We start from the raw sequence: 11,388 nt of genomic DNA, 5'->3' as shown, positions 1-11,388 counted from the left end.
TCGATGTTCCATGACTCGATGTCGACTCAGAGAACCATACTAAAAGCAAAATTTCATGATTTCTATGATGGTCTCCTCAAACAGCTTTCCAGAGCATTTCTGTTCCATTACTCGATATTTCCATGAGTCGATGGTCCCTTCGGGTATCGACTCATTGAGGTTTCACTCTAGATATAAAAACTGTTGAAAATTTGAATTCTTTATAAAGGTTTTTTATTTACAAAATGATAATTTTTGAGATCTCTTGCTTTGTAAGTTTTTAAACCAAATAGTCAAGTAGGGGGATACGGGGCTGAATGGACATTCTAAGGAACTTGCCAATTTTGACTGGTAAGACGTAAATATTAAACTTTTTGTTTTCATGTGCAATATGCTTTTTAGGACATTCATACATTTGTTGAACATTGTTGCATAACAATAAACATTTTATTTTGTTTCCAGAAAAAGGTTTTTAAAACCTCATATTTGCTAGTCATCATTTAACTAGCGGGGTAAAGTGGACACCCCTGTGGGGTAGTATGAACACTTTAACTTTTATGGGAATTTGTCACACGAAAATTCACAGGACCTCAAAAAAAGGAGTACACACTCAGGCTATCACTATGGAGGGAGAGGTAAGCGTGTCACTGAAAGACTATTATAGCCAATCAATGCCTTTCTTCGTTAACCAGGGCTCCTTCCACAGTATTGTGCCCTTCCTGCGCTACCCGGAGCAATGGTGCAGGAAATCTTGATTTTCTCCAAGATAATCGAATGCCCTTCTTTAGCCTCAATCCTGAGGCTAAATAAGGGTAGGATTATAAAGTTGTTGTAATTTAGTTTAAATATTCACCTTTATGGTTTCGCATTGTGCGTTTCACACAGTGTTTTCTGTGCTTTTCACCTTTGTCGATTTTCAAGAAATACCGATCTGGTTTTTTCGCTGCTGATCTATTTCGTGCTGAAATTGTAAAAAGTGTAATCCTGCCTCGTTCGATAGTGGCTAGGGTTAGAATAGCTCAGATCAATCTTCAGCATAGAAGAACAGCAACAATCAATCTTTGCAGACTCATGCAAAATTCTACAGCCCATGTAGCGTTTGTTCAAGAACTTTACTTTCGTGAGGCGAATTTCTATCTAGGTAACCTTAAGGATTCTTATTGAAAGGTTCCGCTATGTATACCCTTTGAAGAATGTGGTGGGTACATTCTCCACAGGCGCGTCCATTTATCAGTCAAAATCGGATCCCTTGATAATGCCAAGAAATTACACCAATATTGTCCATGCATCAGAATTCTAGTCCTTCAAACTAGCGAACTAAAAAAAAAAACAAAATATTAGAAAACAAATTTTTGTATTCAACTCATTTTTTTGTCTCAAGATCATTCTCACCAACTAGGAAAACCAAGACTCGTCACTTTCAACAAGGTTTAAAAATGAAACAAGTACTAAAAAATGTTCCTTTGATTACTAAAATATCCTGTTCTGTTCGTTCGAAGCAGCCAGGACTAGCGTTCACTGGTAGATCTTTACCCCATAACGCACCACGAAAAGGTGATCTACCCGCGTTATGGGTTTTCTGCAGGGCTTACTACAGAAAATTCTCTGCTAGGAATATTGAGCTCTACCCAAGATAACAGAACTCCTATTTAGGAGCTTCTCTAAAATATCAACATATTTTTTTTAATGAACTCCTTCAGAGACTACTGCAACATTATTCCAAAAATGTCTGTAAGAGTTTGTTCCAGATTTATTTTGATGATTTCTCTAAAATTTTCTTGAAGAATTTCTCTTTGTATTTGTGTTGGGGTTTTTTCAAGGAATATTCACAATAATTCAACCAAAACACAAAATTTCTGAGAGATTTTTGTATGTATTATCAATGGAAGATTTTTCACATGAATCATTAAAAGCATTTTATAGAGAAACTTTCAAGACATTTTTGGCAGAGTTCCTGGAATAGTCTCTAGATAAATGTTGGGCGTAATTCTATGTAGATCACTGAACCTTTTTGAAAAATTTCCAGAAAAATTCATGAAGATATCAATAGTGGAAATCTATGACGAATAATTCGAAGAACCTATGAAAAGTTTATAATGGATTCTTGAATCTGATATACTCCATAGCTGCTCGTAAACTTGTAGGAGAAAAGATCTCATAGAAGTATTTGGAAAGATATTCGGAAGATTTTCCACAGTAGGATCCAAGTCATATATCAATTGATGTTCTTGCGAGATTCCTTCAAAAGAACTTCTAAAGGGGTCGTAACTATCGTTACACGTTTCGACCAACTACATTTTGGTTATCGTCAGACGCATCGAGCAGGCTTTATCTTCCGATGAAGTCATAAGCAAGAGGAAATTTCGTAATTAAATGTTAAAAAGTTATATGATTATCGCAATCCAGCGTAGTTCTCAGAGAAGTTTCTGGAGAAAGTAAGCAAACCTAAAAAAATCCACTTGGCTCATGGTGGATATAAGTGGATTTATCATTGAAAATGTATGTGCTGTGTATGTACTGTGGAGGAAATGTAGGTTAATTTTTCGTAGGTTTTTGTAAAAAAAGCCATTGGAGAATGCATTATTCATCATTTAAGAGGAAATAATCTCATTTTGTTGTAATTTACAAATGTCTTCAGCCATCTCATTTGTTATCCATAGATTTCTGGTATCAGACAGATATTTTTCTTGATACATATATTCTTTTAAAAGTGATTGACATTCACAAAAAATCTGTTCCATTTGACCTAAAAAGGCTATTTTCATTTACGCTTGCATATCTTTTTATGACAATGTTAAACTTTTTACGTATTCACTCACAGGGCAAGATCAGGTTTTTAAAGACCTGCAGTGGTAATGTGTAGGGGCTTCTGCAGAATCCAGTTTATTGCTGATAGTAGCGTTTATTTCAATGATATAGTACAATACTTTCTTTTCGGATTCAAAAATACATTATTCTGTTAATAAGCGAATACCCGGGAGGTTCTCCACTTGAACCTGAGAAAGCCAGCAACTGGTTTGAAAATATTTTATTAGAAGCCATATTCTGAACCAAGATGGTGCCCATGATTTTTAAAACTAATGTTTATACGACAACGTGAACTAAGGTCTCAAAAGTTTCTTGTTTTTTTTGCAAAATAGTATTTAAAGTCATTTTTTCATCTAACGCATTAAATCCTGATGTAAATTATTGAGGCTCCCGAGATAACTACTCCTATTTCACAGGTTTGCAGATTCCTTTTGGAAAAGCCAAAGGAACTCTTCTAGTGATTCATCCAAAGCTTTCTTCAGAAATATGAATAAAGGCTCCTTCTTTTCCAGGAATTGTTAAAAAGTTTTTTTAAATTCTCCCAGAAATTTGTCTTAGAAATCCTAAATTGATTTCTTAGAATACGCATGAAAGAATTCCTCCAGAATTTTCAAAATTCAAGGATTCATCAGGGTTGGGGAAATTTGAGACTTTCTCTAGAGTCTAGAAGAAATCCGGGGATCTTTAAAAAATTTCCATTCAGTAGGAATTAAAAATATATATCGCCGGAATCAATGATATCTCAAGGATTTAGTTTAGAAATATCTCAAGTGTTTAAAAGAATTCACAAATATTTCTAGAAATAATTATTAGCATTTTCTTGTAAAAAATCTCAGAGAAATCTTCGTCGGCAAATTAAGCGTAATGCTGTCGGGAGAATGTTAGCAATATGAGCACATGAACTATTTAATTTTGCATAAACTAATAATCAAATTTCAAGTAAATGAAGATTAGGAATCCTGCTTAATTTGTTTCAATTTAGGGGGAGATCCCCCAGTACCGAACACTTAAGCCACTAAATTCATAAAACGAAAAATATTGATTTTATGGGCCCTTGTTACCCATTTATGATAAATTTTATCATTTTTATAGTGTACAAAAATAAATTTGAAAATATAAATATGAATTTTGACATTGCATGTTGATGATGTATTTTAGTACCAAATTGATCGATTTTGAAAGGTGGCACCCAATACCGGACACGATCGGAAAATGCCTCGAATTCTGTAAATTTGAACATCATTGAATGTGTACACTATAGAAATAGTTTATAATTACCAATTCAATGCATTTGCAACATTTACAAGAATATTTTGAGTTTTTCTTAGTTTGCAAAATACCTATCAAAAATTTCTTTCATATATGATGAAAAATAGCACATTTTACGATGTTGTTCTGAATGTTCATTCTTTATTGCATGTGTGATACCATGATCGACGAAACCCATGAAAAATGAAAGTAATTTGACACACTGATGCTATAATTACAAAGATAACATATAATAATCAAGCTGTCCGAAACTGAGGGATAGGAGGTGCTTAACCAAAATTGTAATTTGTACATATTTAGTTCAATTATGGTACAAAAAACATTCATACTATCAAATAAGAATTATCCTCGATGATGCTTGCGGGATCCAAAGTTTTTTTCATATTCAAAATAACTACTAAATAAGCTCAAAACTAAGAAGATACGTCATTTATTTAAAGATTTTCAAACTTTTCTACTTTTTAAAAAGGCATGCATATTTCAAGGATGTGTATTCTAAGTAAATATAAGTCTGCATAATAGCTTTCTTTTCTACTAATACACCATCTTGATTGGACCATGATTTCGCAATGTTTTGACTTTGTCCGGTATTGGGTGCTGTCTGGCACTGGGGGATCTCCCCCTAAAATCAATCATATAAGAAATTTGTACAAAAATTCATGATTCTCATATAAGAATTTCCTGCACGTAATAATATAATGGAGTCCAAAAGCTGGTGTAAAGTGGATGCTCTGTTTTTTTAACACATCAAGTAAGGCCTCCATTAGCAACGTGTTCCATTTTGGACAATTCCTATATGGCTCTCTGATGATTTTATGGCTTTGTCATAGATTATGTACGGCGGAAACAATGAAATTTAAATTTTTAATAGTGCAAATGATGACTTAAATGCAAATGTACAGTGAAAAAAATATATTAAATAAACAGTTGTTAATGCAGCTAGACGGGGTTGGTGGTCTGATGGCTATCGCTTCTGCTTCAGAAGCAGAAGGGCATGGGTTTAATCCCAGGCCCGTCCCTTTCCTCGTACTTTGTAGTTGTACATCTCTCACTTGCTTCTATCTTCCATTCTAAATCTATCACACTCAAACTATTCGTCCATAGCAAACGTTAGAACCAGAGACGGACAAGAAACCGTTTCCCTAATGCTTCCATTCTTCCACGCGCATGCCTTTCCTTACGCCTGATACATAGGCAGTTTGCTAACCACAAAAGCAAACCTCTCTGCCATGCCTTTCCCCCAATCCATACACTCTCGCATGAACTGGCGTAGATGCAGTGGTATATACGGTCCACGTGGGAGCCAGTATAATGGGGGGAGGGACGTTTCGCATAACGACGTTTCGCATAATTTTATGGGTGGACGTTTCGCATAATGGACGTTTGGCATAAAGAGAATTATATGCCTTCTTTAAAATGCTACCTGTTCTTATATGAAACTGCTTTATGCGAAACGTCCATTATACCAAACGTTCGTATGCGAAATGTCCTTATGCGAAACGTCTTTATGTGAAATGAGTCACCCCCTAATGGGGGGTATAATGCATCATCAATTCCTCCCCCTTGCCCATATTGGTCTGCATTCTGACGTGGCAGGCACCATTGTCGCTAAAAATAGAAGTTCACCAGCACTTATACACTGAGGACTGATCTGGCGATACTGGAGTAGCATCCACGGGTGGCCAATCAAGCTCAACTTCAAGCTATAAATAAACAGCTGTTAATGCAGTCCAAACAACTATGGTTTCATAATCATATTTCTCAGGCATTTTCAACTATTCTGAGAAACTTTATAGTTTATTTTTTAAATACTTTGAAATGTATGAATCATAGCTTAGGAAATGTGCAATGTATTTTGCAATATGGAATATGAGCGAATTTTAATTGACAATTCGTTAACCCCTCTACTGGGAGCTTCATTTTTTACCGCTAAAAAAAATTTCAAATCGCAATAACTTTTTTGTTTTTCGATATTTTTGCACATTTTTTTTTAAAAGATCTCAAAAAACTCAATAGTTTAAGAATCAGTGTCGATATTAATCATTGGTGATCTAATTTTGAAGATGAATGATATCATGAGTCAGATTGCCGTAACGCAACACACGCGTTAGGTTTTTGTTGCTGATTGCTCGGAATCATGATTCAAATGCCAAAAATGTTGTTTGTGATCGACAAAATAAAAAAAAGGTAAAAATAGCATACATTGAGATTCGAGCCAAGTACCTTCCGATCGTAAGCCACGTACTCTACCACTAAACCTCTTCGTCAACTTGAATTAAGAGTGATCGATACGAATGAGTTGAAGCTAAGTGCTTACTGTTTTCACACTGGATGTTACGCTTATGAGGAATCATGATTATGACTCCAGGAACCATGATTTGTGATCCTGATATTATGACCTAACCAATTTATGAATTTCATGATTTGCAAATCATGGTGTGGGTATCAGATTTTTAGTATTTTTTCCCTACCAAAAATGGTAAATTATACTTGAAATCATTTTAAAGGTCGTTCACCCCCTGTTGGAAATCCTTGCTAAGTCCATGAAGATGCCGATCTCCGAACAGGTTTGCACGGGGGAATCTTCATTTGCTGATTGTTTATTTAATTCGTATATGTGCATGCGCAAACGAATCGATTTCAGTTTCGGGTTCAGCAGTTGACCATGAAATGCTGACCAAAAGAGGTTGAGAGGTTATGAATGAAAGTTTAAGTGAGTTGACAGTATTGCACTACGGTTAAGTGAACATTGCTCAAAGTTTGCCATATTCAGTATTAGAGAGAATGTTCGCTGAAAAAAACAAGAAAGTCATAAAAACATAAAAAACAGAGTCAAATAGATAAGCTTTTTTTTAGCAAGTGCATCAATTTTGGTTGAAGCTTCTTTTCATTTTATCTTGCTTCAAATGTTCTTTCAAATGTTGTTAAGGTTCTGTTCACAGAAATTCGGGAAAAATACTGTCACAATTTTCTGGGCCCAGATAGCCGCAGCGGTAAACGCGCAGCTATTCAGCAAGACCAAGCTGAGGGTCGTGGGTTCGATTCCCACCGGTCGAGGATCTTTTCGGGTTGGAAATTTTCTTGACTTCCCAGGGCATAGAGTATCTTCGTGCCTGCCACACGATATACACATGCAAAAATGGACAATCGGCAAAGAAAGTTCTCAGTTAACAACTGTGGAAGTGCACTAAGCTGAGAAGCAGGCTCTGTCCCATTTGGGACGTAACGCCAGGAAGAAGAAGAAGAAGACTGTCACAATTTCTATTTGAAGCCGTTACAATAAGTTTGAAGTTATTTTACTTATATTGGAGCTACTAGTTTCGGCGCTGCAGTCTTGGGTAATCAAAACGACTGTTTTAGATTTTTCCCGACGTTTCGACTCTAATCCGAGTCTTCTTCAGGGGGATTAGAGTCGAAACGTCGGGAAAAATCTAAAACAGTCGTAATGATTACCCAAGACTGCAGCGCCGAAACTAGTAGCTCCAATTCTCCCACATCAGTCGAAATCTCCTCTTATATTGAAACCGTACATTTTCTCTAATAAAACCTTATATTTTTTGTGTATGGAGCATATAACTAATCCTAGCTTCTCTTTAGTTACGTCAATACAAAAAAAATACTCAGCAACAACCATTCTTTTGAATGAAATATTCATTAAAGCCTAAGGTAGCCTACCTCAAGAAATAATTTACCTCATGATTTCACTTTCGTTTCACGGAGAATATTCTGCAAAGGAACCCGTTCGATTGCTTTAACGCAATGGTACACACTTTCCATTCGACGTTCCCTGTTCGACAAATTATCGCAATGATTCTTATACTCCCGGGGATATTTATTTCTTGGCCAGCGGTAGGAGCTACCCACCACAGTGGAGGTTCGGATCGATTTCTCGCAGCGGCTCGATAACACACTTCTCATTGGCAAGATCTTGGTAAATGATTCACGTCAGGGCAAACTAACCGCAGATTTATGGAAGACTTCATTGATGTCCCGTTACACTCGTGACACCAGTAACCAACTTGCCTGTAGATTGCAGCAGCAACAACAGTGGATGATAAACAATTATGATTTAAATTTTAAATTTCCTACAAACAGGCCCATTACCAGTTCTTTGGCGGGCTCCGAGCGATGGTGTTGGTGAAGGTCATGTCTTCGTGATTGCCTCGCAGCATCTGGCTGAGGTGAGTCGCCCTTCGTTATCATCATGCTCCGAATTCCAGCATCATCAGTAAAAAAGGCCCTTAGCCTTCTGTCTGTGTAAAAACTGAAGTTACGTTGTATGCGCCTTGGGGTCATATTTACACCAATTTCAAACCGTCATAATTTCACGAAATTTCAATGGATTTTAGATTTCTATGCTATTTTCAAATAAAAAATATAATTCAGTTACACTAGCAAGATACATTCAAAACGGGGAATGGTTCGTCGCGGGGAAGGGTTGTTAAAACAAATGGCCAGAAATCGCATAGTTAGAACGCTTTTATCGTACTAATTCATAAAACATTATTATCTGATTCCCTCAAAAGACTATGACGTTTTAAAATTAGATCTTAGGAGGGTACTATATCTGATGATTTTGAAAATCAATGTCTTCGGCAAAGTTGCTCATTGGAACATGGGCTATATGCTGCATGATTGCATAGTTCAACATTCTGAAACAAGGAAGCATGGTCATGTGGTAAAGATGACTCCTAGAAACAGACAGCGTACTAAATACAATAAATCTAAAAAGCTTTTTTTAATATGCGGCCACATTGACCCCAGAACACAGACAAAGGGTTAATGATCATGTAAGCGCCGAAATGAAAAATTGTGCTGGTAATTTAAGATGACTCGGAGTAGTTTATAAAACGGTACACTCGCGTTAAGTAGCATGTAAAACGCACTTTTTTATGACTGGGTTGGAATCTCATTCATAAATTTCAGTGTAAAGTAATGATGGGGGTATTCTTCCAGGGAAAACAGCCGCAAGCATTAATTTTGTTCACAAGAACTATTTGCGTAATATATAATCTTTCGCCGCGCGTTATTATACGCATTGCAAAAATAAACACACGTTGATCAAAAACAAGTATCGGTTCAGAATGATAGCAATCGAGATGAAGGAACATATTCTCCAGAATGGTTCGAATCGGACGCATCTTTCCTCAGCAAGAAGACCCTGCCGGCGACGTTCTGCCGAAAGCGCGGGGAAAAACATGTGGTTGACCTTGAAAGCATCTTCATTTCAATAATCCACATTTGATATTAATTTATGCAGCCGAGGACTGCCAACGTTTATTTACCACCTCAAACCGGAGAAGAACAAACGAACCGGTCAAACGTGGGACAGGTTGGTCCAAAATGGGAAAGTGACTGAGGAACGGCTCTAACCAGCCGGACGATACGTCGTCCAAAAACGGGGCGCAGTTAGTTGAGATATGCTTGCAATTTATTGCAGTTTGATAATGAGGGGTATAATGCATGGTGGCCAATGTTTTTTTGGTTGGGATATCAATGGTATACAAAGAATATAAAATTCCATTGAATTTCGATGCATGATTGTTTTGTTTTACTATTGGATGCCAACAAACTGAATTTCTATTTTTAGAAACAGGCTAGCAGTAACAAAATGCTCAAAATGGCTTTGGCGGTAATGTGCCATTCTCCACCTCTTTTCCAAATATAACCACGTCTTAGTATCAACGACAGCTTTAACTTTTCTGAAACAATTAATGACTGTAAAAATGCGTTGACTTAAAAAATGGAGACCGCTATTATTTCAAAGAGTGTTAAGGAAATGACAATAATTCTCAAAATTTGAAATAATGCACAAACAATCGACCTTATATCAGAAATTACCCAGTAAACACACGATCGTATATATGATATAAGAGTACAAATGTGGAGGCGATGTACGCACATTTTGCATGCAGCCTAATGGCGCATGTACGTATATCACCTCCACTTTTGTACTCTTATGCGCTATCGTATACGAGTTTGTGTTTATTGGGTAAACCTATCTAGCGGAGATGTCAGTAATTAGTTATACCTTGAGCGGTAAAAATTGAAACATTTCGTAAAAGTAGTAAAAAGTGATACATTCGTCTTGAGCGGTAAAAATTGAAACATTTCGTAAGAAATGTTTGTCATACAAAGTAGAGTGTCCGTAATACGAATCAAAACGGTACCAAATTTATAAATTTAAAGTTGATAGTTTTACGATAGTAAGAGGTAAACACTAGAGCATTTTAAAATATTCTTTTTGCTCAACACAACTCATTCGATTTTAGATCGAATTCTGAATGTCCTCCCAAAACTTCAACTCATTCAGTTTAAGCCGAAACTAGTGTACTATGAGTCAAATTGCAAGTGGATTGCATTGTTAATCCAGAAGCTAGCATAAGGTAGCATCCATTTATGACCCCCTCCCCCTCCTCCGCAACGTTTTATGTATGAAAACAAAACAAAAATAATGTATGCGTCGTTACGCTTGAGCCTACTCCCCCCTTCCACTAGAGCAGGGCTGCCCAACGTACGGCCCGCGGGCCGCATCCGGCCCGCGACCTCATTTTGTGCGGCCCGCGGAAGGTTCGAAGATTCTTCCCGTTGGCCCATTGAATATTCTATCAACCCGAAATTAGAATATACTAAACCTAATTAATTTTTAATTTAGTTTCAACCTAAAATTTTGGTATAGTATCTATTTATATTGTTTTGTTTATAAACCTTCTTAGATACTAAATTTATTCAAATTCTAAATCTAAAATTATGAGTGTTAAATAATGTTTCTACCATGGCTTCTTTCGACATTCATTCATTTGTCCTTGAACATTTGATCCTTGACGGGATTATAACAAAGGCAGCATTTTTTTTCAAAATCTTGAACAGGATTTTTTAAGAACATAACGTTATGTAACATTTTGCCAGAAAACTAAACGAATTTATAATAAAATTATGAGCAGGTTAATTTTAAAATTATTTTAGGCATTTTCAAATATTTATAGATAGCATTTCAAAATGATTATTGAGTAAGATTCTGAAGGAAACCAAGGCACGAAATTTGTAAAATCTTGGACATTTTGATCAAAAATTTCGTAAAAGCTTGATCTGAATTTTAGCACACTTCTGCTTATGCTAATAATATTAGGTCGGATTCTGACAGAATTTGGAGTAGGATTCTAAAAAACAATCCTAGATATTATTCTCACAGGATCCAAAATTTCTTGGATAGATTCTTCAAAATATTCTGGACTAGATTATTATATAATTTTGAAAGGGACTCTCACAATGTCCAGCAGCAATTATCTTTTTATCGATTTCTTCAAATGAAATTTACTCCATTCACTGAAT

This window comes from Aedes aegypti, chromosome 2 (assembly GCF_002204515.2).
Source record: "Aedes aegypti strain LVP_AGWG chromosome 2, AaegL5.0 Primary Assembly, whole genome shotgun sequence".
NCBI classification, from domain to species: domain Eukaryota; kingdom Metazoa; phylum Arthropoda; class Insecta; order Diptera; family Culicidae; genus Aedes; species Aedes aegypti.
Note: the sequence above shows the minus strand (reverse complement) of the source record.